The sequence below is a fragment of the Ranitomeya imitator genome, chromosome 8 (assembly GCF_032444005.1).
Source record: "Ranitomeya imitator isolate aRanImi1 chromosome 8, aRanImi1.pri, whole genome shotgun sequence".
Taxonomy (NCBI): domain Eukaryota; kingdom Metazoa; phylum Chordata; class Amphibia; order Anura; family Dendrobatidae; genus Ranitomeya; species Ranitomeya imitator.
This window is the reverse complement of record NC_091289.1, coordinates 124644703-124663133: the sequence shown is the minus strand read 5'-3', so window position 1 is coordinate 124663133 and position 18431 is coordinate 124644703. Positions and strand designations below refer to the sequence as shown.

The 18431-nt window shown below is 40.7% G+C and overlaps 1 long non-coding RNA gene across 1 annotated transcript in view; it reads right to left on the bottom strand.

Moving 5' to 3' along the window:
- Positions 1 to 9815: 9815 nt before the first annotated feature.
- The window catches only part of LOC138647249 (uncharacterized), a 118274-nt gene continuing 109658 nt past the window's right edge, over positions 9816 to 18431 (bottom strand). Inside the window, exon 3 of the long non-coding RNA XR_011314934.1 lies at positions 9816 to 11464. This is a non-coding gene — a long non-coding RNA (uncharacterized lncRNA). The remainder of the gene's footprint in view (positions 11465 to 18431) is intronic.

Here is an 18431-nt window from a genome sequence, read left to right as displayed (position 1 = left end):
AAGGACAGCATCCAATCCAGGTGAAATATCAAAAATTCTTTATTGTGCCAGATGCAACGTTTCAACCATAAAGGTCTTTATCAAGCATACAATACAACAGTAATGGCGGCCTTATATAGGAAGTGGGTTCACAACAACCAATCACCATCCTTAGACCGCCCACATAATTTAAATAATGACAAAACACTTAAATAAACAAATATTTACAATATTACATACATCCAATGTGCTGATGGCGACCAGCAATACATACAACATATACACTGTGTTCAAAATTATTATGCAGATGACATTTTTCTCGGATTTTCCTAAATGGTCGGTGCAAATGACAGTCAAGGTACCGTCACACATAATGATATCGTTAACGATATCGTTGCTTTTTGTGATATAGCAACGATATCGTTAACGAAATCGTTATGTGTGACAGCGACCAACGATCAGGCCCCTGCTGGGAGATCGTTGGTCGCTGGGGAAAGTCCAGGACTTTCTTTGGTCGCTGGCTCTCCCGCTGACATCACTGAATCGGCGTGTGCGACGCCGATTCAGCGATGTCTTCACTGGTAAACAGGGTAAACATCGGGTTACTAAGCGCAGGTCCGCACTTAGTAACCCGATGTTTACCCTAGTTACCATTGTAAAAGTAAAAAAAACCACTACATACTTACATTCCTGTCACGTTCCTCAGCGTCAGCTTCCCTGCGTCCCCCAGTGTCAGCACCGGCCGGCTGTAAAGCAAAGCACAGCGGTGACGTCACCGCTCTGCTTTCCGGCAAGCGCGCTTACACAGAGCAGGGAAGCTGAGGCCGGGGGACGCGACAGGAATGTAAGTATGTAGTGTTTTTTTTTTTACTTTTACAATGGTAACCAGGGTAAACATCGGGTTACTAAGCACGGCCCTGCGCTTAGTAACCCGATGTTTACCCTGGTTACCCGGGGACTTCGGGATCGTTGGTTGCTGGAGAGCTGTCTGTGTGACAGCTCTCCAGCGACCACACAGCGACGCTGCAGCGATCGGCATCGTTGTCTAGATCGCTGCAGCATCGCTTAATGTGACGGTACCTTTAGTCTAATAAAAGCCATCACCCGTTCGAGTACACATCGAATTTTACTGAAGAAACTTCCCAATGATAACAGTATAATCTCCAAAATGAATAAAAACTCAAAATGCACTGTTCCAAATTATTAGGCACAGTAGAATTTCTAAACATTTGATATGTTTTAAAAAACTGAAAATGGTCATTTGTGGAATTTGCAGCATTAGGAGACATTCACTGAACAAAAAAGCTATTTTAAGGTACCTTCACACTGAGTGACGCTGCAGCGATACCGACAATGATGTCGATCGCTGCAGCGTCGCTGTTTGGTCGCTGGAGAGCTGTCACACAGACATCTCTCCAGCGACCAACGATCCCGAGGTCCCCGGTAACCAGGGTAAACATCGGGTTACTAAGCCCATGGCCGCGCTTAGTAACCCGATGTTTACCATGGTTACCAGCGTAAACGTTAAAAAAACAAACACTACATACTTACCTTCAGCTGTCTGTCCTCCGGCGCTGTGCTTTCCTCTGCACTGTCAGCGCCGGTCAGCCGGAAAGCAGAGTGGTGACGTCACCGCTGTGCTTTCCGGCTGGCCGGCGCTGACACAGGATGCAGGAGGAGTGCAGAGAAGCACAGCGTCGGGGACAGACAGCTGAAGGTAAGTATGTAGTGTTTGTGTTTTTAACGTTTACGCTGGTAACCATGGTAAACATCGGGTTACTAAGCGCGGCCCTGCGCTTATTAACCCGATGTTTACCCTGGTTACCAGTGAAGACATCGCTGGATCGGCGTCACACACGCCGATCCAGCGATGTCTGCGGGAGGTGCAGCGACAAAATAAAGAGCTGGACTTTCCTCAGTGACCAACGATCTCCCAGCAGGGGCCTGATCGTTGGTCGCTGTCACACATAACGATTTCCTTAACGATATTGTTGCTACATCACAAAAAGCAACGATATCATTAACGATATCGTTATGTGTGAAGGTACCTTAACTCCAAAACATCCTAACAGGCCAAGTTACATGTTAACATAGGACCCCTTCTTTGATATCACCTTCAAAATTCTTGCATTCTTGAGTTTTTGGAGAGTTTCTGCTTGTACGTCTTTGCATGAAGCCAGAATAGCTTCCCCGAGCTGCTGTTTTGATGTGAACTGCCTCCCACCCTCTTGTGCTGGATGATACTCCAAAGGTTTTCTATAGGGTTGAGGTCAGGGGAAGATGGTGGCCACACCATGAGTTTATCTCCTTTTATGTCTATAGTGCCTTGCAACATGAGTAAGCTGTGCATGCTAATGACACTAATGCATCACAGAAGCAACTGTGTGCTAAACAAGCTCTTTGGTCTCTCTCCTCTGGAGTTCGCATGACACAACATTCTTGGTTTCCATAAACATATTCAAATTGTAATTATTCTGACCACAAAAGTTTTCCATTTTTTCCCAGTCAATTTTAAGTGAGCTTTGGCCCACTAAAGATGGCAGTCTTACTGAGTATTGGTATATAGCTTCTTCTTTGCAGGATAGAACTTAAATGTGAATTTGTGCATTGCACTCTAGTCACAGATTATGATTCCTGGGATATTCCTGAGCTGTTGCAGTGATTTTAACCACTGAATCATGCATGCTTTCAATGCAGTGCTGCCTGGGGGCTCATTAATCACAAGAATCCAACATTGACCATCAGTCTTGTTTTTTATGAACATGGATTTCTCCAGAATTTGAATCTTTACTAGTGATGATCGAATATGCTCGTTACTCAAGAATTCCCGAGCACGCTCGGGTGACCTCCGCGTATTTTTTAGTGTTCGGAGATTTAGTTTTCCTCACCTCAGCTGAATGATTTACATCTTTTAGCCAGCTTAATTACATGTGGGGAGTCCCTAGAAACCAGGCAACCCCCACATGTACTTATGCTGGATAACAGATGTAAATCATTCAGCTGAGGTGAGGAAAACTAAATCTCCGAACACTAAAAAATGCTCAGAGGTCATCCGAGCGTGCTCGAGAAATCTCGAGTAACGAGTATATTCGCTCATCACTAATCTTTACATTATGTTATGTACTGTACATGATGGGATTTTCAAAGTCTTTGTAATCTTATGTGGAGAAACATTTTTTCTGAAATTGTTTCCCAATTTTTAGACACATTTTTTCAGAGATTGGTGAACCCCTGACTACCTTTGCTTTCATGAGACTCCGCCTCTCTAACATACTCTTTTTATACAGTCATGTGACTTGTTGAAAATTGACCATACAGCTGTTTTTTTTTTATTAGGAGCAATTGCTTTTTCAGCATTTTGTTAACCTTGTCCCATCTTTTTTGAGATGTGTTGCTGTCACGAATTTCTGACCGAGTTATTTTTTTTCTAATGAAATGGAAATATGTCTAATATTCATGGTCTCACCTATGTTCTACTGTGAATAAAATATGGCTAAAAGAGATTTCCAACTCATTGCATTCTTGTTTTTTTTCACATTTTGCCCAGCTTCCTAAATTTTGGTGTTGTACAAATGAAGGTTGTACAAATGAATACACGCATTAAAGGGAATCTACCTACTTTTTCGCATACAAGCTGCGGACACCACCATTAGGGGCTTATCTATAGCATTCTGTAATGCTGAAGATAAGCCCCCAATGTGACCTGAAAGATAAGAAAAACAAGTTAGATTATACTCACCTGGGGGGCGGTCTGGTGCAATCTGGTCGAATGGGCATCGTGGTCAGGGTCCGGCGCCTCCCATCTTCATGTGATGACGTGCTTTTCCTTGCTTCCTGTCACGGCTCTTGCGCAGGCGTACTTCATCTGCCTTGTTGAGGGCACACTGCAGTACTTTGCTCTGCCCTCAACAGGGCAGAGAAAGTATGCCTGCGCAGGAGCCCGCGACAGAAAGCAAGGAAGAGGACATCATCGCATGAAGATGGGAGGTGCCAGACCCAGACCGTAATGCCTATAGGACCGGACCGCCCCTGGGTGAGTATAATATAACTTGTTTTTCTTATTTTTCAGGTTACATCGGGGGCTTATCTACAGCATTACAGAATGCTGTAGATAAGCCCCTAATGGCGGTTGCAGCAGCTTATATACGAAAAAGTAGGTGACAGATTCCCTTTAAGCGTGTACCTATCTAGAACATTTATGGCAAATCAAAAGAATATACCAAAAATGTCTTGAGAAAGGGACCCTTTCAAATGCTGTCAGAAATAGTGAAGTGTGCATGCATGCATGGCACACCCCATTCATTTGTATGCGAGGGCAATCACTTTGTAATTTGTTAAGATCCCACTAAAATAAATGTAAAATTTTAAATGGTCATGTTGATTCCACCAGATTTGAAGTTACCTTTTGCAGTGGGTCTCCACACCAACTTATAAAAAAGGGGTCTCAGGTTTGGTACAAAGATTATTGTTTCAATATACAGTACTTTGCAAAAGTGTTAAGTCACCTTCACACATAACGATATTGTTAACGATATCGTTGCTATTTGTGACGTAGCAACGATATCGTTAATGAAATCGTTATGTGTGACAGCGACCAACGATCAGGCCCCTGCTGGGAGATCGTTCGTCGCTGAGGAAAGTCCAGAACTTTATTTCGTCGCTGGACTCCCTGCTGACATCGCTGGATCGGCGTGTGTGACACCGATCCAGCGATGTCTTCACTGGTAACCAGGGTAAACATCGGGTAACTAAGCGCGGGGCCGCGCTTAGTAACCCGATGTTTACCCTGGTTACCATGCTAAAAGTAAAAAAAAACAAACACTAGATACTTACCTACAGCCGTCTGTCCTCCAGCGCTGCGCTCTGCACTCCTCCTGTACTGGCTGTGAGCCGGAAAGCAGAGCGGTGACGTCACCGCTCTGCTTTCCGGCTCCCAGACAGTACAAGAGGAGAGCAGAGAAGCAGAGCGCAGCGCTGGAGGACAGACAGCGGTAGGTAAGTATCTAGTGTTTGTTTTTTTTTACTTTTAGCATGGTAACCAGGGTAAACATCGGGTTACTAAGCGCGGCCCCGCGCTTAGTCACCCGATGTTTACCCTGGTTACCGGCATCGTTGGTCGCTGGAGAGCGGTCTGTGTGACAGCTCTCCAGCGACCAAACAGCGACGCTGCAGCGATCCGGATCGTTGTCGGTATCGCTGCAGCGTCGCTAAGTGTGAAGGGGCCTTTAAACACAAACTTGAAGTGTTAATAGCTTAATTCATCAATTAACAAAATGCAAAGTAAATGAACCAAAGAGAAATGTAAATAAGATGAATATCTGGCATGGCCTCTGTTTGTCTTCACAACAGTATCAATTCTTCTAGGTATATCTGCACAAACAGATTTTGTAGAATTGTGAGATTGTAGTCAAATCTATGAGTAACTAGAGATAAGTCGATCTTTTAAATTTGAATTCGCTAACTGCTGAATTTTCCTCACAAATTCTCAAGAATTTCAATACTGGAAAGCTTGTAATTGTTCATAAAAATATACTAGGGAAAAGGAGAGAGAGAATCTTGATGACCACAAGGAGTTAAAGAGAGGACCCAGCTGATCATAAGAGCTTACATTCTATAGAACAGATATAGCCAGTGACTCTGGAGATGGGAAACATCTCTGCTGTACAAACTGTGCTCTGCTTCGCACTGCCAATCTCTAATGACCCAGTTTCTGACCACCATTATCCAATGAATGATAATCCACTAGAAGTCAAAATTGCATGGCAACGTAAAATGACATTTGCCTAAATGATGCCACAGCAGTGTGGGAAATGGCGTGGGACAGTTTTCTTGCGAACCAATCTCAAAATGTTCAAATTAAAATTTCAGGCAATTCGACTGGAACTCTATCCTTTGCAAATTTATCAGTCCATGTCTATGAGTAACCAATTATGCAAAACTGTTGATAATGGTTATCATTTCCATATGTAGCTTGAAACATAGTCGTTAACTGGAACAGTTGTGTAGGAGGCTAAAAAAATAGGTGCAGAACAACCAAAATCTGCTGCGAAGTTGAGATTTTGGAAGTCAGTTTTATGTTAAGGTCATATAACATGGCACCATTTCTAAGCAGGCTGTGCTGTTTAAGCTCTTTTGAAAAACTTTAAAAACATAGGCAGAATTGAGGACGATAAATTCAGTGGTTAGCCAAAGAAACTTGGATGAGATCTATGTGATGCTTATTTCTCTTCAAAATTAGCAGTACCATCAGCTCAGAACTGGCAGCAACTAGCTACACCCTACTGTTCCGAGATGTCTGGCCAGACGTGGTCTTTGTTGAAGAATTGCTGCATTACATAGTAACATAGTAACATAGTTAGTAAGGCCGAAAAAAGACATTTGTCCATCCAGTTCAGCCTATATTCCATCATAATAAATACCCAGATCTACGTCCTTCTACAGAACCTAATAATTGTATGATACAATATTGTTCTGCTCCAGGAAGACATCCAGGCCTCTCTTGAACCCCTCGACTGAGTTCGCCATCACCACCTCCTCAGGCAAGCAATTCCAGATTCTCACTGCCCTAACAGTAAAGAATCCTCTTCTATGTTGGTGGAAAAACCTTCTCTCCTCCAGACGCAAAGAATGCCCCCTTGTGCCCGTCACCTTCCTTGGTATAAACAGATCCTCAGCGAGATATTTGTATTGTCCCCTTATATACTTATACATGGTTATTAGATCGCCCCTCAGTCGTCTTTTTTCTAGACTAAATAATCCTAATTTCGCTAATCTATCTGGGTAAGTGAGTTTGTAAGTGAGTTTGTAAGTGACTCAAGAATGCACAAAAACATAGAAACTGGGGTGCACATAAAATGGCAGCAGGTGCTTTGGGCTGATGGATCAAAATGTGAAACATTTGGCTATAGCAGAATGCAGTTTACTTTCTGAAAAGCTTTAGAGCGGTACAAGAATGTCTGCAGATAATAGTGAAAGTCTGGAGGTTCCTTGCAAGTTTTGGGCTGCATTTCACCAAATGAAGTTGAGGATTTGATCAGGATAAGTGGTGTTCTCAGTACTGAGAAATACAGGCAGATGCTGATCCATCATGTAATACCATCAATGAAACATCTGATTGACTCCAAATTTATTTTGCAGTGAGACAATGACCCCAAACATACGGCAAATGTCATTAAGAACTTTAGGATAAAGAACAAGGAGTCCTGGATGTGATCATGTGGACTCGACAGAGCTCTTATCTCAGCACTATCGAATCTGTCTGAGATTATATGAAAAGACAGAAGAATTTATACCAGTCATGTTTGGAACAACCACATACTGAGGTCCATCAAAAACTGTGTGCTAGTGTATCTAGAAGATCTGATGATGTTTTGAAGGCAAAAGGCAGTCATACTGAATATTTATTTGATTTAGATTTCCCCTTTGTTCATTCACTTTGCATTTTGTTAACTAATAAAAATAAACCTTTAACACTTCAATTTCTTTAAAGCATTCTCACTTTGTAGCATTTTTTCCACATCCGGTTAAAATGTGGCACAATTCTGTATATATAAATGTATGTTTGCAATATGTATCAATGTGGCTGTAGTAGGTATTGGTTTATACAAGAGACAAGATTTTATACTTGTTTTTCATATTTCACACTAAAGAGCGAGATAAATTTATTGTTGAGCTTTTTACCATCGTATGGAAACCTATCATTAGCATTTTTTATCTAGTAGAAGTATAATTAAAATAAATTTTTTAATCTATCTCTATTTTTGTATCTTCAAAGCAACATCCTTCCCATAGTCTGGAAGAGGTCATTTACATATCAGAAAAATGTGGATTTCTCTGGAATAAGACACCAGATTGCAGATATCATGATATAATTTTATTCAGCTTCCAATGGCCTACATGCCCATATAGATGGCATAGGAGGGCTAATCCTACTGACAGATTCCTTTAAACAATTACCTCATGGATGTAACCAACGTAAAAAAGAAGTACAATTAGATTAAAGATAAAAACTATTTTTATTAATAATATTAAAAACACCGTAACAAAGAAAAGTGCTGGAATTTTCACTTGGTATATTTTTATAGCAGCCATTTTTTTCACCTATTTCTTTTTGTTTTTTGACTGGAGTTTGGCATGGTTTTCCTTTTATTTTTGCACTTTACACAGTGAACTTTTCTCCCACTCCATATATTTATTGTTAGCATTAAATTAGTGGTTAATTAACCTTTTTTATCCAGACACATTTTGAAGCCTGAGCATTACACTTAATATTATAGCCACACACTAGTTTTTGCAGCTAACCAATGAATTGTGGTATTTTTGGTGTCACTGAATGTATTATCCCTATGGAATGCTGTGAATAACGTCCCTCTTTTAATTACAGCACCTTTCTTTGTTACGGTGTTTTTAATATTATTATTAATAAAAATTATGTTTTTATCTTTAATCTAATTGTATTTTTTTACCTTGGTTACATCCATGAGGTAATTCTTGTGTGATATAAGTATTTCTTAAAGTACTAACGCCCAACATTTGGTTATGGATATACTATTTGTGGACTATAATAGAGTTATAAAAACATTCCTTTAAACGTAGGTTAATGAACCCGTGGAAGCGTGAACAACACAAAACGACCGTCCTGTCTTTTTTGCCTGCATAACCTGCACTTGTCCTGCCCACATTACCTTGTCCATGTAACTCGTTGAGAAATAAAGGACTAAGGTTATTTATCACAAACATTTGAAGTGTTGCTGCTATTTTTCTTCTCCATAGTACAATTTTCATAGTCATGAAAATACAGAAAAATCTTTAAATGAGAAGGTGTGTCCAAACGTTTGGTCTGTACTGGTCTGGAGAGAAGTTAGACACTCTGTCAGAGGGACAGAATGTAGAGAATGGAGACAGTGATAGTCAGAGAGAGAAAAAGGGGGCCGTGCAGCCACGAGAGGTGCTGAAGCTCCTAGAAGGACAGAGAACAGAAGAGTTTGTAGAGACAGTGAAGGAGGGAAAGGAGCAAAGGAAACTTGAGAACTGGAGAGAGAAGCTGTGACTGGGTTTCATCCATGCTGAGCACAGATACTGGTAGCCGGAAGACCGAGGTTGTGGGGGTAAATCTATGCCCCACGGGAGAAACCGGTGGACATCTGATTGCAAGTTACCTGTCCACCATTGACACCCTAGATCACAGTAGCAGATAGAGCCCAGGTCATGATAGAGATCCTGTAAAAAAGGCTCAAGTTACCTGTCGTATGGGTAGTGTCCTACCAACAAGGGGGACAGAGAGAAAATCTGAGGACCTTGTGTGAGGCCTAAGGCAGCAAGGGACTACAACGCAAGACTAGTAGGATGGCTTACAACCCCACCTGGTAAAGGGCATTCCATATTAATTTCCAAGGCGGTCAGACCATACCTGTACATGTAATCCGGTACCCTGGACTGTGGCTGCCTGAATTCATCAGTAAAAAGGTAAGGAGACTGCAAACCTGTGTCCTCTGTTTCTTTCCACACTACCTACCACCTGTCCCAACTACATCGGGAGCCCTGGGGACCCAGCTTCACCTGCGGGAAGCCATACCATTCCAGCTGCCATAACATCACCCCAGCTGCCCCCTTTAAGCAGCGTAGGTCACCCCTGACCGAATACCACAGGTGGGGTCACAAACTGTTATTATTTTACAAACCCCTTTAAAGACCGTCTCTTTTACTTGGGCGCCCAGGGCCACGGACCAAGTCACCGCCGCCTTGACACATTCCTTTAAGTACCGGACCTGGTGTCGAGTACCCCATGGCCCTGGCAGGCGTTCCAACTGCACCAATAGAAGCCAGGGAAGACAATGATCAGTAAATATTTTAATACAATTACAGTGCACTACATTACATACATATGTAAAAAAGTTCGGGTTGGCAATTTTTGTTTCAGATCTTTGAATCCATATCCAAAACCATAGCTCCTGTAAAAAAGGGACACAGTTGCATTCATCGTTCAGCGAGCTTATTCTTCTAACTCAACCCACCGACAGCAATGAATGTTAATTGTGACCTTCCATTTGCTTTTCTTGAACACAAGCAGCTTTTTACAGATAATTTTCTCATGGGTTATAACAAGCACTAAGAAAAATTAAAACTGGTAATACCAACTTGAATATGGAAGTTAGATTTAGTGAATGAAAAAACATCCAAAACTCAATTGCGTAGGAACATGGAGGACATACAGTGAATGCTTTCACAAGTGAGTGGAATGAACATGAATCCCTATATTCATCATCCATCAAAGGTGATTATCTCAGGGATGCCAAAAATTATAACAATGTGTCTCATTTTCTTTCTTAGCCATGCAAAGAGCATAGATGTTCAACAGGTTGTACAATAATGATAAAAAAAAGTCTAACAATGTGCTAATATTACATTCATCTTAGCCTCTGCTATGAAGGCTCCATCATAGATTTCATGAAAAATGCTGGGCAAAATAGCTCAGCATGTTGCACTATATTGTCCAGTTAAAAAACAGCATGGTGGAAACTTGATGGAACCATTATAGGCAATGGGGCCCATCAGATGCTATTGGTGGCACTTCCTTAGAGGAGAAGAAAATGAAGGAAGTAGAGCAACAAAAATGAAGAAAACAGATGGGAACAAAGGCTTAGAGGGGTTGCTTCACTTAGGCGATGCCTGTACACATGCTAGATCACTTCTAAAATAAGTCATGGAGACTGGAGGATAGTTCGCCCACTTTAGTACACGTCCTGAAAAACTGAGCAGCTCTTGCTCACGTGTACCTGGCCATGAATGGCTGCCACATGATGCTAGATATTCTATACAGTAGCGGCATCATGGCCCCAGCAATAACTACTGATGGTTGGGCATTTCTAAATTCTGGTGTAAATAAAGGATTGTTTCTTGAGACAACCCCTTGAAACATCACTATATTTACTCAGCATTAGTATTCCCACCCTAAGTTGTGTTCTTCATAGATATATAACTGTCATCACTTAATAAATAATTGCATTTTTATGGTCAAATCGGGCACTGTCAAGCCAAGAAGAAAAATTTCCAGAAAATGGTCAATATGCTGTGGAGTAAAGAATCCATAAGGAAAGATGGGAGACAAAACCAGCAGTCATCAGTCTTGCCGTGATGTACAGTCAACGATCGATGGTTTGCCTTGATATACCAAACTCACCGACAGCGTTGAATGTTCATCATGACAGGCATATGGCATCCATTAACTTGAACAGCATCCAAACAAAAGCTAGCTGCCATTGAATTGTGTCCAAGGCAAGCACTTATGATCCAAATGATATATTTTCGACAGACATAGAAATATGCTTTTTATATCCTTTGTGCTGTAGACTCCAGGATTAACCCGTTCCCAAGACTTGCTGAAAGATTTATTTAATTGATACCCTGTAGTCAGCTGAGGTAATTACAGAAGGATGAGTAATCAGCAAGCTCGTAGAACAGCTGGCAGGATGTCAAGATGGATGTTCTGCAGGAAAAACACAGAAGAAAATAGTTATTTTTGTTAAAACAGAATTCTGTAGAGCCGAGAAATTCTATCTTTTTTTGCAACAATCCCAGAACCATTGTGTGTGAACAGACACATATATCAGGTGTTAAAGGAGAAAATCAGTAATGTCTTATAAGACATTGTACCTTTGCTGAATCTAAACTAATATATTACAAATGTGGAATTCCATCACATAGTTTTATCATTCCAATAATATTAATGCAACTTAGATCAATTCATATTAAGTGAATGGAAGCTGGAGGGATTTGCCATGGCTGTCATACCGTAATGTCAGAATGTTCATCTAGATTCCAATAATAAGACCCCCTATATGGCCTGCAATGCCTGGGCAGACCGCGTGTCTCCTAACCAGAACTGACAGGTGCTTAGGCACATAAGAAGCTGTAGGTTCTGGTCAAGAAACCCTGGTCCATCTGTGCATTGTGGTCTGTATATGGATTATAAATATGCCCATCTGAACCCAGACTAAGACACATAGCGAGCACGTAGTATACAAGAAAGCCCCTTGGCTTTTACTTGGTGATGTGTGGTATAACATACATGTTATGAGATTCTTACAACCCCAGTCCAGAGCCTCTCACCTAGCCAAATTAGTTCTCATGCTTCACACTGACGAGGGCCATCAGCCCGAAACACCGTGTCTGCGAATTGAGATACTATTTGGCTTTTATCCTATGTCATATTGCACGACTCGTTAAAGGGTTGATTGTCACTTGTAGGATCGCTACTTCCAACAGGTGGCGCGATAGAGTTTAAGTCCTTCTTTTTCTCAGAAGAGGCAATTTGAATATCTGTAGTTAAAACTTCTGAAATGTCTCACACTTATGTTCCTATTTGTCATGTTTAGTAGTCTCAGGCTTGGACTTTACAGCAGCTCTTTGGTTGTGCTGTGGTCCCAGTAAAGTCAGTCACTCCTTCTGTTATGTACAGTGCCTTGAAAAAGTATATATACCCTGTGAACTTTTCCATATTTTATCACATTACACTCACAAACTTAAATCTTAGAAGACCTGGCATTGGAGGCTGATACCACCAAGCAGTTTCCTAAATACCTTTCCCTGCAATTACTGCTTCAAGTCTTTTGAGGTATGTCTCTATCAGCGTTGCACATCTAGAGGCTAAAGCTTTTGCCCATTCTGCTTTGCAAACTAGTTCAGTGACATTGGATGGAGGCGTCTGTGAATAACAATTTTCAAGTTTTGCCACAGATTCTCAATGGGATTTAAGTCAGGACTTTGACTGGGACATTCCCACCCAGGATAAAGGTACCGTCACACTTAGCGACGCTGCAGCGATACCGACAACGATCCGGATCGCTGCAGCGTCGCTGTTTGGTCGCTGGAGAGCTGTCACACAGACAGCTCTCCAGCGACCAACGATCCCGAGGTCCCCGGTAACCAGGGTAAACATCGGGTAACTAAGCGCAGGGCCGCGCTTAGTAACCCGATGTTTACCCTGGTTACCAGCGTAAAAAAACAAACAGTACATACTTACATTCAGCTGTCTGTCCCTTGCCGTCTGGTTCCTGCACTGACTGCTGGCCGTAAAGTGAAAGCAGAGCACAGCCACAGCGGTGAGTCACCGCTGTGTGACTCACCACTGTGCTGTGCTTTCACTTTCACTTTGCGGCCAGCAGTCAGTGCAGGAAGCAGACGGCAAGGGACAGACAGCTGAATGTAAGTATGTACTGTTTGTTTTTTTACGCTGGTAACCAGGGTAAACATCGGGTTACTAAGCGCGGCCCTGCGCTTAGTTACCCGATGTTTACCCTGGTTACCAGTGAAGACATCGCTGAATCGGTGTCACACACGCCGATTCAGCGATGTCTGCGGGGAGTCCAGCGACCAAATAAAGTTCTGGACTTTCTTCCCCGACCAGCGACAGCACAGCAGGATTCTGATCGCTGCTGCCTGTCACACTGGACGATATCGCTAGCGAGGACGCTGCAACGTCACGGATCGCTAGCGATATCGTCTAGTGTGACGGTACCTTAAGGGATAACTTGTTGATCTGTGGGGGTCCAACCACTGAGACCTGCACCGATAGGCAGAATGGGGAACTTTTATTCCCATTAGAATAGAGTGGCAGTACGCATGCTCCACTGCTACTTTGTTCATCTTTGTGGGGCTGCGCTTGGCTTTTTCCATCAACCCTAAAGCTATGTGCCCACGTTCAGGAAAGTGTGCAGAATTTTCCTAAGCAAATCCGGACTACTTTCGCAGGAAATCCGCACGCGTATTTTTTACGATTTTTTTGTGTTTTTGTGCGTTTTTTTTCTGGAGCTTCCCAATGCAATAACATAGCGGCAAATCTGTGAAAAATCCGCAAAATTAATGAACATGCTGCGTTTTTTTCCGCTATGCGTTTTTATCGTGGGAAAAAAACCAACATGTTCACAAAAATTGCAGAATGCATTAAAAATGATAGGATGCTTAATGCAAGCATTTTTTAAGCGTTTTTGCAGTGGAAAACCGCTAAAAAAATGAGAACAATCCGGAACGTGTGCACATAGCCTACAGAGGAAGAATGGAGCAGCGATCAGGATTCTGACATGCCTCTTTATAAAGTTCCCCATTGAAGATAAAAATTCCCCATTCTGCGATTGGCAGTAGTCAGCAAGTTATCACCTATCATGTGGATAGGACAACCCTCTTTAAAAATCTGTAGATGCTTCATAGTAACATCAAAGGCACCGGCAGTAAATCTCTATAAAATTAGATTTTTCTTTGAAATGCTCCTTGTGTTGAATGGCGAAATCCATTGTGTCTATGTCACGGACAGGTACAGGCATCAGTGCCTAATGATAAATTCACCCTTGGGAAAGCGTAATCTGCAGAACTAATCGTTTATATAATCTGGATTTCCATTAGCAGACATTATGTTTAGGTGGCTATGTTCTGTATATGTGATTGTCTCTTTGTGTTTTTCCTTAAGATACCACTTCAGCTTTAAAAAAAAGGGAATATATTCACACCAGAGTGCAGCAAATCTGATCACCTCTTGCCACTCATGTTGGTACCGTACATCTCAATTTAACAGGCCAGATTAGAAAGCACACATCTGTACATAACACATATACGATTAGAAAGCACACATCTGTACATAACACATATACGATTAGAAAGCACACACCTGTACATAACACATATACGATTAGAAAGCACGCATCTGTACATAACACATATGCGATTAGAAAGCACGCATCTGTACATAACACATATGCGATTAGAAAGCACACATCTGTACATAACACATATACGATTAGAAAGCACACATCTGTACATAACACATATACGATTAGAAAGCACACACCTGTACATAACACATATACGATTAGAAAGCACGCATCTGTACATAACACATATGCGATTAGAAAGCACGCATCTGTACATAACACATATGCGATTAGAAAGCACACATCTGTACATAACACATATGCGATTAGAAAGCACACATCTGTACATAACACATATACGATTAGAAAGCACACATCTGTACATAACACATATACGATTAGAAAGCACACATCTGTACATAACACATATACGATTAGAAAGCACGCATCTGTACATAACACATATACGATTAGAAAGCACACATCTGTACATAACACATATACGATTAGAAAGCACACATCTGTACATAACACATATACGATTAGAAAGCACACATCTGTACATAACACATATACGATTAGAAAGCACACATCTGTACATAACACATATACGATTAGAAAGCACACATCTGTACATAACACATATACGATTAGAAAGCACACATCTGTACATAACACATATACGATTAGAAAGCACACATCTGTACATAACACATATACGATTAGAAAGCACACATCTGTACATAACACATATACGATTAGAAAGCACACATCTGTACATAACACATATACGATTAGAAAGCACACACCTGTACATAACACATATACGATTAGAAAGCACACACCTGTACATAACACATATACGATTAGAAAGCACACATCTGTACATAACACATATACGATTAGAAAGCACACATCTGTACATAACACATATACGATTAGAAAGCACTCATCTGTACATAACACATATACGATTAGAAAGCACGCATCTGTACATAACACATATACGATTAGAAAGCACGCATCTGTACATAACACATATACGATTAGAAAGCACGCATCTGTACATAACACATATACGATTAGAGAGCACGCATCTGTACATAACACATATGCGATTAGAAAGCACGCATCTGTACATAACACATATACGATTAGAAAGCACTCATCTGTACATAACACATATACGATTAGAAAGCACGCATCTGTACATAACACATATACGATTAGAAAGCACGCATCTGTACATAACACATATACGATTAGAAAGCACACATCTGTACATAACACATATACGATTAGAGAGCACGCATCTGTACATAACACATATGCGATTAGAAAGCACGCATCTGTACATAACACATATGCGATTAGAAAGCACGCATCTGTACATAACACATATGCGATTAGAAAGCACACATCTGTACATAACACATATACGATTAGAAAGCACACACCTGTACATAACACATATACGATTAGAAAGCACACACCTGTACATAACACATATACGATTAGAAAGCACACATCTGTACATAACACATATACGATTAGAAAGCACACATCTGTACATAACACATATACGATTAGAAAGCACTCATCTGTACATAACACATATACGATTAGAAAGCACGCATCTGTACATAACACGTATACAGTAAGTCAATGTATATAGTCTATGCCCAGAGTTACAGTTTACATCATTAATCGCTGGATTAAAGTCAGAGCACTCCAAATTTTGAGCTCTAAATCATAGAAGGGATTAACATTGACCTGATTCCAGAAATAAAGCTGCAGATCGACTGGCGCTTCAAGAGAACCAGAGGTGCAAGGATAAAGTCACAGAAAACTGAGATACAACATTTCCATTCCTGCCTCATAGTTGTGAGCTGCATCTTTTACCATGGTTAAACAAATGTCACATACAATTAGGATGGAAGGTCTAGGTCTAAATCATCGCCATAAAGACCACTGACATTATCCAGCACCAGAATCCAACACACTCTGACATTCCCCAAACCACACTGCTTTTTTATTCTATGGTGCACATTACTCATTGCTTTTGACCCAGGACTTCTGTTTTGTCAAAGGTTAATTATATAAAACTACCCAGAAATAAACATTCAATTTATTTTCTACTCTTAGGTTCAGGCTGGCAAATCAGAGCCCCACAAGTACCTTACTCGGTCCAAATTCTGATACAATGCAATTACATGACATTATTTTTATATGTTTTTTTATTGTGTTTTTGACTTTTATGTCTCTTGTTGGTATTTCATGTTTTAAATAAAGCTCCTTTGTTTTTGATACTTCTTGCTATTTTCTTTGACAAAGCTTTATTGATAGAGTAATGTGCGGATTACATGCATTTTTTTATCTTCAGATTTTCTGCATCTAATGCAAGTCTAGGCTGGAAAATCCAACATAAAACGGGTATTCGCACAAGAAAATTAAATGTTTGAAACACGCACCACAAGTCAGTTTACACTGCATAAAAAAAGCACACAGTGGGAATGAGATTACTTTAAATCACATTAATTTTGTTGAACAATTAGAGGCTGCGTTTTTTAACTCCCTAACAACCTATGACGTATAGCTATGTGTATCCTCTTTGATGCAGGCTCCAGTGCTGAGTCCGCATCTTTTCTGGCACATGACAACTGATCTGACCAGCTATGTGCCTCTAACAGCCGCGGGTGGAATTGCCATCCACCCACAGCTGATAGCATGTTAAATGAGGCTGTCAATCTCTGAAAGCGGCATTTTACATGATCGCGCTGATAGGTTTGCCTGACAGATCATGATTTTTGCTACACATAGCAGGACTGAAACCCGACTATGTGTAGCACAAGCGATTAGAAGATTGCAGCTTTGAGTCTCCTAAAAAGACTATTGAAGCAAGTAGGAAAAAAATGTTTTTAAAAAAATATAAAAATTCAAATCACCCCCTTTTGCACCATTCAAAATAGAACAATATTAAAAATACACATATTTGGTATTGCTGCATTCAGAAATGTCCGATCTATCACAATATAAAAATAATAAATATGATAAGTAAACGGCATAATGAGAAAAAAAATCAAAATGCCAGAATTAAATTTTTTTGGTCACTTCAATATTGCAATAAAGCGTAACAAGTGATCAAAACATCGCATCTACCCCAAAATGGTATAATTACAAAATGTCAGCTAAGCACACAAATGTAAGCCCTCACCCAGCCCCAGATCTCGAAAAAAGGAGACGCTACAGGTCTTGGATAAGGGCACCATTTTTTTCTTGTTTACAAACTTTGGATTTTTTTCATCACATAAATAAAATAGAACCTATACATGTTGTTATTGGTGAACTCATAACGACCTGGAGAATCATAATGGCAGGTCAGTTTTAGCACTTAGTGAACACGGTAAGAAAAGAAGAAAAAAACTTTTATGGAGTTGCACTATTTTTGCAATTTCCAAGCACTTGGAATTTTTATTTTTTCCCATACAGTATACAGTAAAATCAATGGTGCTGTTCAAATATAGAACTCGTCCTTCAAAAAACAAACCCTCACAAGGCCATATTCATGGAAAAATAAAAGAGTTAAGGCTTTGGGAAGAAGGGGAGTAAAAAAAAAAACATAAAAATGGAAAATCACAAGGTCATGAAGGGGTTAAAGTGTTAAAAACTCATGGGAACTTAGCCTTCTAGGCTTGGAATGGAGCCAGTAGGACAGATATGAACAGAATCTAACTCACCGTTTATTGCACATCAATAAGTAGCCAAAGCTGCCAATAATCTGTCTCATCCATATAGCTTCAAACTATTCTC